We start from the raw sequence: 18833 nt of genomic DNA on the forward strand, positions 1-18833 counted from the left end.
GTTCTCTGGTGATTGCCGTGGCACGCTGTTTTGCATGACATATGAGGTCTGTGCAATGTCTGCGCACCTGCTGGTAGGTGCGGTTGTGGCCGCCCACTTCGTTGACCCTCCTGCGAAGATCCTGCCACAGGTCATCCTGCTGCTGTGCATGCTGTGGCACATGGCTGAATAACACCTCGTAGTTCTCATGGAGGTACGGTATTACAACATCATCCTCCTGTCGGCTATATGCTGGTAGGTGTGTACGCGGCATTATCTGTAAGACATGATGACGGTGACAGGTCACATTTACAGGCATGTACAGTGATACTGCTGCACATACATTCTAGTACATTCGCACAGTTATCTTTGCAAATCAACATGACACTAACACGACTGGCATGTATGTGTTCCACACATGTAACACACACAGTATGCATTAGATATCATCCCCATATATGTGTGTCACCTCATTAGTGTTCCTACTGCATGTGACGTCAGTCTCCATGTGGACATGTCTGTTTGCATGCACTGGTGTTCTTACCTATCTACCCATGCCTGATGTATCCATGGTAATGCTGTTGACCTAGATGCTGTGGATATGTCACATATCAACACAGACGCAGCCTTACTGGACTTGGGCAGTGACAATGCAACAAGTACACATGGAATCCTGTACATGCATCTGTTTGTCTATAGACATCTACAATGCACAGCTGTTCAGCATCCTGCCACGGATCACCTGTGTTGCACATGTGATAGACATGGGACAGTGTCTAGTCAGACGTCATTTGCAGGTAAGGTTATTGGCTATAGCATGTACGGGCTGGGTTTCCTAGCTGTATTAGTCACCCATTATGCCACCACGAGGGGCATCAGTGACACATTACTGATCCAGATAGATGATACTACATCTACCATATGGCCATCACACCATGTATGGGAGGGATGATATGTGCAGCTATGTGGACAGGGCTGCATGGTATGGTGGAAGTATGTCACAGGTATGTCACAGGGATCTGTCCAGCATGTGGCCATCCTAGTCATAGGGTGGTGGTTGTCCATGACGTATGTCTTTCAGATCAGGCTATGAACATGTAGCATGTCTAACAGCATAGTGTCACATATGTCTGTATGCAAGGTGGATAGCATGCTGCATACTGGAGGTGAGTATTGTGGAGGCTGGTATTGGCCATCCACGCATGGGCCCTACCCCTGGAGGGTGATGTGTATTCCAATATTGGTCACACGGGTGCTGTGTATGCCTGTCCAATGATCTCCATGCACATGGATACCACCCTGTCATGTCATAGGTACCTCGGATAACTACCTAAAGGGCCAGGGAGATGTCTCTGGCTCAGGGAGGTGTAATACACTACACCATCCCTAACATAGTGTCCACACTGTTGACCACAGCCTAGGTGTTTCCTGATGGGTAGGCGGGTATTCCCCTACTGGTGTCATTGTTGATATCATCCACCAGAATGTGCACATATGTCACACACATCACACACACAGCCCATTCTGTATGTTGTTCACAACACTGTGACAACAATTGCCCATAGGTCATGGCCATTCACATCATCACATACACAGATGGCTGACATTTGTCTGTGTGGTATGGGCTACAATGCAGGTGGGGTACAACACATTAACCCTGGTTTACTGTAGCTGACACTGTGTGATATGCACATGTCACTGTAGCACCTTTGATAGTTGTGAGTCTGTCAACAGGCCACTAGTAGAACAATCCTGTGACATACACAGGCATCTTTAGCCGAACATCCATACTGTCTTGTACATCTGTACTGCTAATATCTACATTGATAATGGTTCATGAACCTGCAGACCATACCCGGCAGTGTTCTGATGTGGTGCCACCAATCATGACTGTTGTCAACACATGTGGGTTGATAGTATACAACACCCTATCTGTAATGTGTGAGCATGCTCAGCACTTCTTCAGAGCTTCTTGGCACGTTATGAGCTACTGCTTAGTTTAGCACCCATTTCACACCAGTCCTCACAGGTACACTGTCTGTCCATACATTTCCAGCTTGATAACTGTACAACAGCTGTCGTACACACATCACTCACATACCTCGTGAGACATGGTGGTTTCTACGGCCTGTCCACCTGCCATGTACCACTTATATACAGGCATATCCAAGTGGCATGTACCAGTGCTATTGCCTGTCACTATGATGACTATGTTGTACATGTGGCAATAGAGCTATACTCATGTCCACAGTCAATGCACACCTCCCAACATACAACAGTACAGCCTGTGGGGGATGCACATATGCAGCCCTGCTGGGAGTTATACTGTCACCAACCCTGACTGCACCTGACAGTCATGTGGGGTTGTGCAACATTGGCAACGCACCCCACACATCACATGGTCCCACATGATCCTCACCACAGGCCACACATACGGAGACACCTTGTACAGTACCCCTCCATACTCTGTGTGGGCACCGACAACAGCCCACATTGCCAAACACAACCACACCAACCTGTATTCCACAGACACATGTGCCCATCACATACAGCCAATAGGGTGTCAGAATATGCTCAACACACCTGTCTTAGGTGAATGTCAGCAGTCAGACTGCTGTTCCACTCAGCAGGCTACACAAGATGATAGTCACTCACATCCTGCTGTCCATTAACTGGTTCTGCAACATAACCTATGCACACATGCCACGAGTCAGCAGGTACGATGTGACTCCCCTTACATGTTTGTGTGACAGACATTGTCACTCAGGGCACAGACTACGTGTGTAGGGACATGCAATAGCCCACCAGTGTTGCTGCCCTGCTGGTGTGGTCCATGCCCTGGAAAGCATTTTGCATTCATCCGGACCTGTTACCACTGTACTACGAATGACTGTGTCACTGCCAACAGTTGTCCCTGCTTCAGCTGTCATTCCACAGGCATCTAGTATACGTCCACTTTGACAGACCCGGCCAAACAACATGATGCTGTGGCACAGTTGACCTGCACCTGTTAGCCCTGGGAGTACGGATCACATGTTGGTCTCTTGCTGCTGTTATACTGCCTGTCTTGCACAGTGCCCAATAACAGTCACCACCAGAATGGGAACAGGCTAGCGAAGCATGTGGTCATGTCACACAATGCTTGACATCATCCTCTGTGATGCACGCAGGCAAGGCACACCTGATACTGCACCACTGCAATATCTCTGCAGTGACTGGGACCTACCTCTTGGCTCTGCAGAGCACACCTGCAATGACTGGGTATAGACAGACCGTACCTCTCAGGCACGTACCTGGACTGGCACACCCACAGCTGAGGTGTCCCCATATTCCACTATGTTGTACACACATCCCGGCTGGTTACTTCACACAATGCATCACAGGTGCTCCACGTGCATATGACTGTGTCTGGAACTACTGCTGCTACTAATGTGAGACTGACAGTAACCCACACCTAACTGTGATAGCCGCACATGTACTGACACATTAGGTGTACACTGTGCCTGAGTCATAACCTCCGCTCAGCTGGTTCAACCCATACACCACCTCCAAGACCAACAGTATCCTTGACATGGACACTGCCAACATGTGACTGCTGTTTGACACCTGCAGTTGTCCCCTCATTGGTGGAATCTGAACATCTGCTACCCACCCTTGTTAGCCACATACCGGCACCACACACTTCACGGCATACACAGTAGATGTGTACTACAACACCAACTACAGATGTCGTATGACAGCGGTAGTTGTTGTCGTGACACACCTGCAGGTGGACAATGCACATGCAAATGCTGAGACATACCCCAGTGTACTTCAATAGTATGTACACGGCAATGTGGTTCATGCTATTCCACACAGAACCATGCAGGTACACACCAGAATACAGACGACACTCTGGGGGTGCAGTCCCATGGACATACTTTACAACAACAGGTGGGGGCTGTTACACAGTGGTGTACATTCCCATGGGTGGGGTGACTCACTGGTCAGCCTCGGTAGGGTCACAGGATTCCATATCACATACACCATAACTAGCTACATACACATTACTGCGACACATTCCAAGATGTACCACAGGGCATTTTGGTGGTATGTCAGTAGTTGTATGCAATACCCACATCTGCTCACACATACAACTGTCACTCTGGAACATGACAGTAACAGGTGACATTGACAACATCCTGTCTGATGGCTTCATTGCTAACATTACACCCTCTCACTCCCTGCAGGGCCACATTCCTTGAAGGTACATTGCGGTGTACCTGCAGTCACACCTACACAGTACTGACCTGCACTCTATATGTCCTAGGACACAGACCACTTGTCACCCTGCAATATCCCAGGCTGTGATTTTCACAGAACTCTGAACAGCATTTCTCCCCACTGGGACACCATATTCAGTAATAGCCTTGTACCAGACATTGTGGCCCGTGACTGGCACACAGCGACTGTAACACTCCTCACAGGTGGTGCCACACTGCACGACTGGGACTATTGCCCTACACACCTCACTGGTCTGTTATGCATGACTGTAGGGCACATAATCATGGACATCATTCGTAGAGTCTCTGTTGTGCCCCAGTCCTTTGATGCCAGCTGGGTTGGTCTTGTTGGGGCCACAGCATGCCTCCTACACCTGTTGAACACCTTTCCTACAGTCACCAGAGTTGTTGATGATGACACGGGTGTCCACACAGCCTGCATTGTCCTCTCACTGCCATTCAGCACAGTTCCCCATTCTGGTATTGACTACATACACATCCACCTGCACATCACAACATATGTCTCTGGATGTTATTCAATGTGGCTAATGGACGGGACACACACACTGAGGGTGGCATACCAAATCACATACTGCAATCCAGTTACACTTGGCTTACCACAGTCCTCAGTCATGGAGCCCTCATGTTTAGTATATGCTTCCCTGAGGTACAGGCTACCATTGAGGGGACTTCCCTGCCTAGCTTTACAGACCACTGTATACCCAGTGCCATTGTTGCTCCACCAGCTGATACAGACCCCATCCATACGGGTGTCACTGTGACAGATACCAATATGAACATCATGGCCTCTACCTGCATGACACTTGATGTGTACATCACCTTTGCAGTACACCATCCTCCCACTAGTTATCACATAGGTGTTATTCCCCTACATACATGTTGCATTGTACATGTGTGTGAGACATGTATGTCGCACACACTCCTATGATTACCACATTGCCACTATGGCGTGGATATCCTTCTACATGTTCACACATGTCTGTCCTGGGTGTGTAGCTGGTACATAGACAAGTCAAAAGATCGATCCAACGCACCACTGAAGACAAATCTTAAATTTAATGGAATACACGTGAAGCGCTTTTCGTCGCCCAAGTTTGAGCAACTTCCTCAGACTAACAAAAGTTAATTACATTAACATTTATATACTCTCACGTCACAATCAGTTAACAAACAATCATTAAATTAAAGCACCCGTCAAGTAGAAAAACAACCAAGCATTTCTACTTCCACAGCTGACAACAACAAGTTAGCTCCAAACATATGTATATAATACATAGAATAAAAATATTTATATTTATACCTATCTCTCAAAGAATATGAGTGTACGTATAAAAATAATAAAGTGGTATATAACATATAAAATATTTAGTATTTCATTTGTGTTTTTCCAGTACTATAACATACTATAAGATTAAACCATATCACATTCTCTTGATACCCAGTCAGGTCCCTAAATTATTAAATGTATTACCACTAATATTATGATGGAATTACAGTTCAGAACCAAAGTAAATATTATTTTAAATAGTTCCTAACAGAAATATAATTCCAAAGCTATTTAATTCAGTACTAAAATATAATTATAAAATCTAAAACTGTAACAAAATGTAACAAAACACCCATTGTACCTCTGAACACCAGACGTATACACACATCCATGGGTTCAACACCCCGTGTAGGGTGTACCTTACACAACAGCTTTACATACCCCAACATTAAAACGCCATGATGTTTATTGAGCTACACCTGGTAGCATTATGCTTATGTACAGACACCACATCTGTACACATTTGTAGACTACATACTCAGGGGTGACGTCTGCTGCAAAGACAGGGCCCATGTCTGCAAATATGTTTATAGATATACTCCGCATACACAACATACACAATAGCCACTATGACCATGATGCTCATGGATATGTGCACACACGCGACTGTGTGTGGCATGTGCTTGGGGTTGCATTCCCAGACCGGACACTCACCATGCTTTGGGACATGTTTCCTATGTACATCACGCATGGACAGTCAGTAGCAGTGTTCATGTGATACCTCGCTTGCTGGATGGTGGACACATACGCCAGGGATCACTGCAGTGGCTGTACTGTGCAGTGATGCAGGTTACACATGGCTCTTCTGTTCACAGGACACTACCCTGGAGAGGTGCCACTGGTGTGCACACTGTAGTTGTTGTTACACATTGACTTGCCAGACTGCATGGTACACCACTATGAACCTGTGCAGCTATTACATGTCCTTTGTGCATGGTTACTGGTATAGCCCTTCCAGTTAGATTGGCTGTCACGCTATTACAATGTCCCATGAATATGGGCCATATGTCTACTGTTATTGTACACGCCAATCATGTTCATGTTTGTCTGTCACATCTCTTCCACTATTCTAGTATGGGAGTAATGTTTGCGTCATTTGCAAATGCACAGAGTGGAGTACATAGTTATTTCATCATAACTGTTTATACATATCTTAATTACATAGTACTTACATCACTATATGATACCTTTGCTATGCATCATATGCCTGTTCTCCTGTGTAACATATCTGACGTATCAATCTACTGTACTATACATTGCACATGTTTTACATAGTATCCCATAATTCAACCATTACTTGCATAGAGGGTCCACCTTAGACATGTCATTGACGTTATATGCCCATACACATGCGTACTGTTACAGTATATCTACATATACTATCCCCTGCTATGGCACGTACTTATTGGACATACCCTGCCACTGACGGTGGGTCATATGACATTGTTCTATTTAACACCATCATGTTGCATGCCTTGTGGTGTCTGAGCTGTTTACCGTGTGGCCCACTGCTGGACGCACATCTTCTACAAGCATTGGTACGATCAGCGAGACATCACTACATAAATACCATTCCCCACTTTATGCATGGCAGACACTGCTAATTACAGCAAACCAGGATATGCATACACTGACATTATGTAATTCAGAACATACTATACATACAGTTAGTGTTATACATACCTTGATATCGTTGCAGTGTTTCGTGTCTATCTCGCTCCTCTGTATCACTCTTTCAACTGTTATACGCTATGAGCATACAGTTTGCATATCTGGCAAGTCATCCTTATATACATCTATACCTGCAACATGTGGCTTACTGCCACCAATTGGTGGTCCGGTGTGACTAATTACATGCACTTCAGCTGTGCAGCTATTCCATTCACCAATTACGCAGCAGCAGTGGGGTATAATTGAATTCTCCACCTGGGCGTTGGCCGTTTGCCCTGCTTTTGGGGAGACGGCCTGTATTGTGTTTTGTTGTGTGTAATTGCAACTGCTTTGTGTAGAGCCAAGTCTATTTTGGGGTCATGTCCCCCGTGGATTGTGTGTGATTCTACCTGTGACTGTACCTGTCATCCCACCCGTCTGATAAAGGACTATTGCAAACACCTGTAACATCGCCGTTTGTTCCGTTATACGACAGATACAATTTTGCATGGCACCTTTAAATGTCTCTCACAAGGTATGTCAACAGTTCAGCAGATGTAATTGACTACCTAAATGTTTGGGCTGTGGTTACGGTCTGTATTGCTATTGTTTACAGTGTGAGGGATGTAGGCGGGTGTACTTAGCATATGCGGTTTTGTGGGGCTTGCATTTCTACGTAGTCCATATATATGTGTGTGGGCCCCTTCCCTAATTACTGTGCTATCACTTAAAAGACTTCTATTATGGGAATTTACTGTGGGCCATTGTTAATTGGTTTCAATATAGTATGCAGGTGCGGTTGATACTTCCATACCTCCGGATGTACGGCGATATGTGCAGAGATATTTGTAAATGAACGCTATCCCGTGTATGTCTGCCCCAGATATTTGCTGTCATTGCAGTGGTGTTGGTGTCAGACCCTTTGTCACATGGCTTGCCACCTTTTCATATGGCCATAGTTGGACACTTACGGGTCACACAGTGGTGTTTACAGGCTGACATATGGCCACGGTCAGTACACAGGATAGCACATACTTTTTTCCTCATTACAAACCTATTGTTCTTGGTCCTTCACTATGCATTGGTTTGCATGAAACATTTCCGTTTCTTACATACAGGCATGAGTATTTCCTGCAACTATTGCATATTATGTGGGACATGCTAATGTCCTACACTCACGGACAGTTGCCCTTTCTAATGTTTCATGTCAGGATACACCTGCTCAGGGGGGGCCGTCCCTCCCGATGTGGGACAGGTGTTTACCGCATGCCTACGGATAGCTATACCCGCACCTACCGTAGTGATCTACCTCCGAGTTGCCACCTACAGACACACTATGTGGACACACACGACACACGTTAGTCACATGGGAACACACATGGCACCCTCATCACACACATACACAGGCTACATCACACACAGCCACAGTTGTACATGGTACCTATGTGGTCTGCACCACCGACAGCGGTGACTACATGTCCTTACTATCGTCCTATTGATCGCGGTTCTACTGTTCCAGTACTGTGTTATTTCTGTCTTTCATCCTCCTGGTTACGTGTGTCGGTGTGTGACACATTCCATAGTTGGTGGTATCCTGTTTATTTGTACCTCAAAGGTGTTTAGAATGTTGTTGACCTATCTATATATTTGCAGATGCCAGTGACCCCTTGTATATCAACATATATCACACTATCGCCCTTTCTATCTGTATTATATATGTCTAGATATATATATATATATATATATATATATATATATATATATATATATATATAGATTCATAGATTTATAGATTAGTACTAGGCTAGCTGCCCTTTTGGGCCATTTGAAGCCTAGCCAGTTACCCCATGTGAGCATCAAACTCTGCACCTTTTCTCTTTAAGGTAAACACCTTAACCATTATGTCATCCTCCCACCCACATATCTCAGACAGGGGTGGTGACAGGCACGCTACGCCTTTCATTGTGTGTTTGTCAGTGTATACTGTGTTTCCTAGACTCCGCATGTTTGTGTCTGTACCTGTCACATTACACACCTGCCATAGGTTAAGATTACCTCCCATCCCACTTTGTGAGGGACAATCCCTCTTTGTGCAGTTGTGTCCTGAGAAATATTTGTGAACATAGCAAATGTCCTGTGACTTTGGGACAAACATATTCCCTATAGTTTATGTCATTGTTGCATGTCACCCTTATTCTATATCTGACCCGCCTACATGTTACAGGACACGGAACACGTACCTGCGACCATTACTAAACTATAAGCTTTTTATCTATGCAAAACACTGTTATTCTGGTTTTCGTCCTGGCCAGGTGTGTGTCATCCTGCTGACATCTGGCGTATGTCCCACATTGGTCATTTGAACTGTGGCAACCCTACCGTACGTACATCATGCCTAGCAATAGTGTTGGGTGATTGTGTACGTGACTGCCTGTTCCACTCCTGGCAGTGGTTGTTTTACCCTTCAGAGCAGGCACTATTTGTTCAGGGGTGACTAATGCTGGTGTCACCTGTTCTGTACATCACTGACCGTGATCTGCGCAGTGGTCGGTGACACTTAGCCCTGTTTCGCGCATATCCATATAGTCATATTTAAACATCGCTTACCAGCTGTGGGCGACGCTTATTCCCGTTAATGTGTGCTACACATATTCTGATGACCTGCATCCGGACTGCATTACCCATGCCGTCGGGATTATGTTACATCCCTTGTGGGACATGGGACTGGGAACATGCACGGCAGTCATTGCATGTACCACTTGGACATCTGGGGGTTGTACATGAATTATGTAAATTTGTATGTGCAGTACACTACAGCAGTTACTCCACACTACACTCACATAGATGATTCCATTAGTTTACAACTTGATGGGTCCAGTTAATGGTATGTCCATGTGATGTTTACTGGCTGTACTCCAGCACTGGGTATGTATATCACAATTAGGCACACCCGATAATTTGCTACACCTTCATACGACTGTGGATGCAGCATGCCGGGGTGACTAATGCCTGTCATGGGTACATCCCCTGCCTTGACACTACATCCATGATTACATTTTGGGGAGCCCCTCAGTAACGCGGCGGGTAATCCGTGATGACTGTGTGTAGGACAGTGCTTACACACATGTGCTCCTGCGATTGCCTCTGCTCCAGTATGCGACAGTTGCTTACTCGATGTTGTGGCGACGGGTGTCACTGTTTGCCCCGTTTGGTGTTTTGCCTCTGACAATCGGGCGTGTACCTACTGATGTACCTGGGAACCTATACACACAGCACCGACAGATGCTGATTGGCACATCTACTGTTCAGGTGTTGACAGTTCCGTGTTCCCATGGCTGTTGCATGTACAATGTTTGAGGGCTGCCTATGTAGGATTCCACAGTGGGCCACCTATACATCACAATTTACAGGTAGTTGTGTTTGCGTGCCTTCCATGTTACTGTGTGCAGGTGGGGAGGGGTGTCTGTCCGTGGGAGCCTACACTGTCAAGGTATGTGCTATACGTTCCCTCTTTGCCAAGGCGTAGGCATATTGGGCATGCCTCATCTGCCTACTGGGGCTGGAACAGTGTGTCCGTGGTCTGGATCCCTCTGTGCCTGTGTTGGCTTTGGCACTTGCGGTGGGCTGTGAGGCCCTCTCCCATTATGACCCCGCTGCAGCTGTTTCTGCAGGATCATATTATGTAGCATGGCACATACTATGAAGATGTGGGTACACGTGCCTGGAGAGTACTGCAAGGCTCCACCAGATGTGTCTAAGCACTGGAACCATGATTTCAGCATCCCGAACACACGATCTATGATGATTCTGGTTTGTGCGTGTGCCTCATTATGGCGTTCTTGCATTGTTGTGTGTGCATTTCTGATGGGGGTCATCATCCACGGCTCCAGTGCATAGCCAGCATCCCCCACAAGGTGACCTTGTGGGATGTCCCCCCTGACAAATACCTGATACAACTGTGAGGCATGCCAGATATGGGAGTTGTGGTAGCTTCCAGGGCTGCCAGCACACACACATCCATGATAATGCCCTGGGCATTGCACACGACCTGGCAGTTGATGGAGTTGAATCCCTTGCAGTTTATGTAGCGCCTACCATACTCACCGGGTGGTGACTTAATTTGTATGTACATGCAGTCTATCGCACCCAGTACCTCTGGGTAGTTTGCCACACAGTGGAAGTGACGCATATTGCTGGCCAACTCCTCCCGAGTTCGGGGGAAGTGTATATGCTCATTGGCATGTGGTAACACGGCATCCAGGAACTGGTGTAGTACCCTGGATGCCGATGCCTGTGAGATCCCCATTATATCTCCAGTTGGCCTTTGAAAGGTACCTGTGGCTAGTATCGCAAGCTTACACATACATTCATGTCCACTGGGATGGGTACCCCTCTGTTGTTTCTGGTTCTCAGGCGTAGCCGGCACAGCTCTACTATTTGCTTTAAGATGTCCCTGTCCACCCTGTAACACTCTACTATCTCCAGATCATGTAGCCCCTGGTAGGTTACCCTTGGTCTGAACACTCTTCTCCTCCGAGGCCTACGGTGGTTGTCGGCATCATCCTCCACAACACTGTCAGTCTGTAACACATGCTGATGAATCACAGCTATGGCAGCTCCCAACATGTACATTTTAAAAGTTCCCCGTCTGTTTACACCTATGGTGCGGTGTTTGGGAATACACAGGTGTGTGTTAGGTGCTTTCACACTTTATACTGTTCTGCTGTGAACACTGATGATGTCATAGGGTGTGTATGTACGATCGTGGCTACAGGGTGTCTTCTGTGTTTTATTTACGAAACCGCTATTGTGCTGCCTTTGGTGTTGCATTACATTTGGATGCCGTGCTTACCTCCTGCCCTTCCATTTACATTTGTGCACATTACACCTACCATTTGCTGGCATGCATCCAGCTGCCTGCTTTCATTTGTACTTTCCTAGACCTGGCTTATCTTGCGTAATGTGTGCTATTGCCAATCTACTGTGGGTTTGCCTTGCTCTGTTATGACAGTTCTCCTATCTTTGCATTCCAGGTCCTCCACACCTTTCTTTGCAATCCTATGCCTCCCCTATCCTGTTTTGCAGGTTTCTGCATGCAGGCTTGTCTACTGCCGTCGATTGGCCGCCGTGTGTTGATTGGTGTTAATTGCTCATTACAATGCCAATTACCCTGCTTCGGCATTTCCTTCTTTTCTTCCCATGACCTTCCTGTTTGTACTATTGTTCGCGGCGCGTGCATCCACTTACCGGGTTTCGGGCACGAGTTCATCCCCGTACAAATGCGCTTTCGGGCACCATGTGTGCTTTCAGCTAAACAGTGCTATACCCTCCTCCCCACCCCTGTCCTTCAGCTTTGCTTAGCAACAGCCAGGCCAGATTTGCATTGCTCCAATGTGCTTACTGATACGGTGGCACACCCCTCTGCTGATGTCATGTATCACCTTTGATACACTCCTCGGTGTTATAGTGCTGCACCGTCAGGTACATCGTTAATCCGGCGGGACGTTTGCGATTCAGTATTACCTGCCTCATTTGCATGGCATTGACTACTAATTCATAGTTACAGCGCCAAACACTGTCGCCGGCCCCTGGCATCCCTTGCGCCTTGCTTGTGGTGTGCCATGCCTACCATTGCATATTATAGTGCAATCCTGATTTGTCTTTCATTGCAATTTTCTGCCATTTTTATATATTTCCTTTGTATTCCTGTTTGCACACACATGCCCTGCGGTTGTACTGTGCATTACTGTGGACATGACATTAAATGTTGTTTTTTAGGTGTTGTGCATCTTTTCTTGTGCCATTGGCTGTGTATTTCTCCATTGGCATATGTTAATTTTGTAATACATGTGTGTGGTCTGCTTCCATAACTCCGATGTTCTGTTTGGGAAAATGTAAACCGTGTTTTTTGGTGTACATTTCCATGGGCTTGCACTACGCCTGCACCACTTCTTGAATCGCTGTATGCCTTCATTAGCATGGTGCGACACTGTGCATGGGGTGATTTGCATACCTATGCTGAGGGCTGCGTAGCTCTGACGTACGCCGGTAGTGCATGTGGGATTGGTTCGTACCTGAATCACTCAGCGGACATATTTGGTGTTATCCCGCCTATGCTACACCTACGCCTGGCGCAAGCTTCATGAATCCGGGGGCAAGTCTCACACAAGCAGATTTCTAATTGATGCTTCAAGATATTATACTCAGAGTAATTTCCTCATTGTGCCCTGCTTCTCATGAAGGGCCGTATTACAGAGATGACAAGGCTGGGAGAAAATTTTACAGTATGCGGTATTATGCTGCAAAGTTATTTATTATGATTACAATTAAGCCATAACAGCACAATTACTGCTTCAGCACCCTAACATTTTCCTGCCCAACAATGCATATACATTTATTTTTAATAACTGTTTCAAATTATGATACTCAACGCCAGGAGTTTAAATCTCAAAATGCACACGCTCAAAGCACTCCTCAGTATGGAGAACATCGACATCTGTTCAGTAACTGAAACCTGGTTCAAGGCTCTAGAGAGCAACCCAGTACTACCGGGCTACAACTCATACCACACGTTTCGGCCACAGAACACGGACCGAAACACAAAAGGAGGGGGTGTATCCATATTCATCAAGGATACCTACACCTCCAGGATAGTGGCACAGCATGATACCTCTGAGATCATTGGGCAAATCTGCAATGCAAATTGTGGCCTGCTACAGATCACCCTCCATGACCCAGGACCACCATTCCACCTTTCTGGAGACTCTGGAAAACATAAAGGTCCTACCAAACACCCTGATATTGGGCGATTTCAATTACCCTACCATTCACTGGGAAAACTACTCGAGTACAAATTCCCAGGCCCAGCGCTTCCTGAAATTCATCAACTCAAACGCCCTGGATCAGGTGGTAAACTCCCCTACCAGAGATGAAAACATATTGGACCTGGTCAAAACCAACATGGGTGATAGGTGTTCCACACCGGAAGTCAACTCGTCACTGGTTAGATCAGACCATAAACTAATCACTCTGGATGTCCACACCCCACCATCACCCCCAACTAAGGAAACCACAGTAAAAAACTTTTCTAAAACAAACTTCACCTTACTTAAGACAGAGGTGGTAAGTTTCACAGCCCCCAGGCTTAAGGATAACACTGCCCAAGATGCAAAAACCTTTACAAATGCACTCTATGAGCACCTACAAGGATGCATGGATCATGCCATCCCTATCAAAACCAAGACTCACTCCCCTAAGAAAAGGATACCAGTTTGGTAGACCCCTGCAATAAAAAGGCTATACAATAGAGGGAGGAAACTAGTTCAGAAAAAAAGCAAATCCCAAGAAGGAAAGACAACCCTGATCAATGTCAGTAAGAAACTAAGGTCCCTCATAAAACCATCAAAGGCTAACTTCGAAAGAAAAATAGCCAAGGATTCAAAAGATAACCACAAAGCCTTCTTTAGCTATGTTAAGAATCTAAGTGTCAACTCACAGATATGCACTGAACTAGTACAAAATAGCACAAAATATACTGAACCTACTGATATTGCCAGCATCCTGGCAGATAGATTCAGTGCAAACTTAACCCTCTCTCACCTCCAAAAGGGCCCACAACAATACAAAAAAAGTGTAGTGTCCCAAAAATCACAGATGCACAGGTGAAAACAGCCCTTTCAAAAGCTAAAAACACAGTGTCAATGAGACCAGATGGTGTCCCAGGCTGTGTCTTGCACGAATTACAGAACAAACTTACCCACCACCTAAACACGCTGTTCAACTTCAGCCTCTCCACAGGCTACATGCCCATAGAATGGTACACAGCAATGGTTATTCCTCTCCACAAAGGAGCGGGCACAACTGACCCTGGTTACTATCACCCCATAAGCCTGACTAGCCTGGTCTGCAAGGCTATGGAGCACATCATCATGGAACTCATTAACAAAGACATTAGGAATTTCCAAACACTTGACCAGACCCAGTTCGGCTTTGTTAAGGGGAGATCATGCCTACTAAACCTGATTGACTTCTTCAAGACAGTCACCAAGGCCATAGATGAGGGAAAGGTGGTTCACACAGTCTACCTTGACCTCGCCAAGGCTTTCGACACAATTCCCTACTCAGGTATTACAGAAAAACTCACCAGCCTGAACATAAACCCCTACATCACGAGATGAGTTGCCAGATGGCTTACAGACAGAACTCATACGGTAAGAATAGCAGGCTCCAGGTCCGACTCTAAACCAGTCACAAGTGGTGTCCCACAAAGCTCAGTCCTGGGACTTCTACTGTTCGGCATATACTTCTCAGAAGTACAGGCAAACACAGGAGGACTATGGCTAACCAAGTTCGCCGATGACTGCAAACTGGAAGCCATAATTGACTCTCTGGCTGACATGGACATCCTACAAAAGGGCCTTACTGAGACGACACCTGGTGTCAAAGTGATGGCCTCAAGCTAAATGCCAAAAAATCCATAGTCATCCCATTTCGGAAAAACAAAACACCCATGAATTACCACATAGCTGGCAGCCCCCTTAATACAGAAGAGGTAATAAGAGATCTGGGGACCCAGGTAGATATTAATCTCCCCTTTGACAATCATATTGCCAAAGTAGTTAGGAAATCCTTCTATGTGGCCCATCTAATTACTAAAGGGTTCGCATCTAGAAATAAAGAGGTTATAGTGCCCCTCTACTAATCACTCATTAGACCCATCATAGAGTACAATGCCCCATTTGGGATGTACCTAACAAGCCACTTCCAACAGCTGGAAAGACCACAAAAGTACCTCACCAAGAGGATTACTGGTCTCAAACATATGTCCTATGCAGCCCAATTGAAAAAACTCCGGCTGTACTCAATGGCATATCGCTTACTCAGAGATGATCTCTGCCTGACTTACAAAGCCATGTTCAACTCAGAATTGATGGACATGCTCCACCTAATGAAATCCAAGTCACTGTGAGCTACATGCTCTAGTGAACTAAACCTCACCACAACAATAAATAGAACATGCTGGAGGGATAGATTCCTGTCACAGAGACTCCCCATGCTTTGGAACAAAATTCCAAATTACATCAGGCAGAGCCTCTCATTAACACTCTTCAAGAAAAACCTTGACGAGTGGATGGGTAACAGAAAATACACCCCTGGGATCACTTCATTGGCTCTGCTTGACAGAGGATCAGTTAATTAATCAATGGGGCAGCGAAAGCTGACACACTCTGGCTAGGCTTGTAAATGCCCTCGGTCAGATAGCCTAGTGCTTATCTATGAACCTATGAACCTATGACTTTAACACCAAATCTAACTTAATACAAACATCTGATCAGTTTTGTCAAAACACATTCTAACTTGTTAAATTCTGTTTGCTTATCAATAATTAATTTTTGCTCAGTGGAATAAAACAATTTCATTCCGTGTTTTTGCATGTAGTTACAGTTAGATAATGCCAAGATTTTGAAGCCATTGCATTATAATATAAGATGTGCAGTTAGGCATTATAATGTGGCAGTGTTCTGAATGAGGTTCACTTCAGCACATTTATATGTAATTATTTTTTTTCTTTGTTGTGAGCAATGAACTGTTAAAAGTCAATAATACTAAAATATCTCTTGGGCCAAATTAACTAGAACAATGTCATTTGCATCTTAATAAAAATGAATGTTGAAAGAATATTTGCCCAAAATCAAACTGGCAACTTGCTTTGAAAATAATTTTGCAAATACTCTGAAGGGTGTTTATATGGCTTAGAGAGGAAAACACCCAAACAAAATCAACTTGTGAAATCAACTGCATTTCAAAGGCAACTGGCAACTGTTTTGTTCTAATCTATAATATACATGCTGGTGGTCAGATTACCCTATTTCCCATTAATAGCATTTTTGATTCATGTTTTTGCATAGCAAGGAAATGCCAACATGTAGTATTCATTTAGAAATTGGTTCTGAATAAAACATGTATTCACTTTGGGTTTCCAAGAGACAATAGTAAGGGGATAAACATAGTTCAGAGAAGTCACAGATGAGTGACAAGGCTCTCCTGTAACGTTAAACAGAATTCCACTGCTAGCTATGTGTCTACCCATGAGGAAGCAGCAGGGACGGTGGCATGAGAAAAAGAGGACGGTGCCAGTAAATAATAAAGGTAGCCATGCACCAGGCAAAGTAGGACTGCCAGGAAACAAAATGGCATTCTGAGTAACCCATACTGGCATTACTCTCAATATATAGTTTTTTTTTATTTATAATCTGTTAACCAGCTGTGAGCACTGGTTTAATGATCCTTTCAGTCACAACCTGGAGATAATTAGAATAACATAACGCCGAGTTTAAGCACATTGTGTAATGTTATCGAGGCAGAATAGAAGTAAAATACTGTTAGCATATACTTATACAAAATAAAAGAATAAAAATATTAACAGGAATACAGTTGGAGTACAAAACCAAGATATTTCAAAGTGAATTACATGACTGACTCATGAATGTCTTAAATTAGTTAATTTCCATCACAAAAACAATTGCATTTAGCTTATGTGTGTGAGTGTTCAAGCAAAGATACTTGAAACAATTATACATTTTTACAGTTTTTTACATATTTGACAAGGTTATTCCAAACAGCAGGTCCTAAGAGTTTCATTCCCCAATGCTATTCTTGAACTTTTTGTCAAAAGAGAGGGTAAATGTGTCATCCTGGTGTTTCTTAGCGGTAATTTACTTCCCTGGTAATTATCTTCAGGGATATGTGAGCAGTCCATTATATGGGTAGCTAGCACCATGTCTGAATATAGCTCAGGATCACATAATTACCACAGAATGACTATGCCATAAATTAAATTTCCACATGAATGTTATTGGACTTTCTGCTAAATTCCATATATTGGGATACAGTGAATAACTACATCAAAAAGGCATTTGTTTACCTAACTGCTTTTATCTTGCACCTCGCTGTATTAAAGCTAAACTGCAAACATGCTGACTACTTGTTTATATGTAAATCTCCTCTATTTCTGTTTAATGCACTGTCTGCCACATCGAGGACTGTACTCAGAAGTTAAGCTTTAAGATACACCAGCCTCAGGGTGGAGATATTCAGCAAATGTTTAACCTAGAAAAACACTACAATAACACAAAATTGAAAATGCTTGTATATTATTGTTCTTTATGTGAGACTGTGACACACTTCTTGCTAAAATATAAGCAGGACGCATGCACCAATTCTCTGATGTTCATTGCTTTAGTGAGTTATTTAAAATGTTTTATATTTGCTTGACTATATATTCTAAGTGTAAGTGCATGCAGTTTTGTTTCCTGTCCTCCAATGGTAATGGTGAAGCCAATGATTCTCTTCCTTTCGATGTGATTCCATTATTTTCCAACAAGATCTTTAAATGAATAACTCTGTAGCTTTTTCCTCTCCCAGTGTCACCATTTTGTAAATTGGCATCACATATGTCTCCATTATTTCCTCTTATGCTACTCTGTCCTCTCATCTTTTCTCTAACAATGTAAAGTGAGAATTCTAATTTCAGAATTCTGGTGTAGTTTTAGTCCTCCTGACCCTTTACTTTGTCATCTTCTGCTTTACCAGTA

The sequence above is a fragment of the Protopterus annectens genome, chromosome 14.part0 (genome assembly GCF_019279795.1).
Source record: "Protopterus annectens isolate FY-2018-M chromosome 14.part0, PAN1.0, whole genome shotgun sequence".
In the NCBI taxonomy this organism is placed as follows: Eukaryota; Metazoa; Chordata; order Ceratodontiformes; family Protopteridae; genus Protopterus; species Protopterus annectens.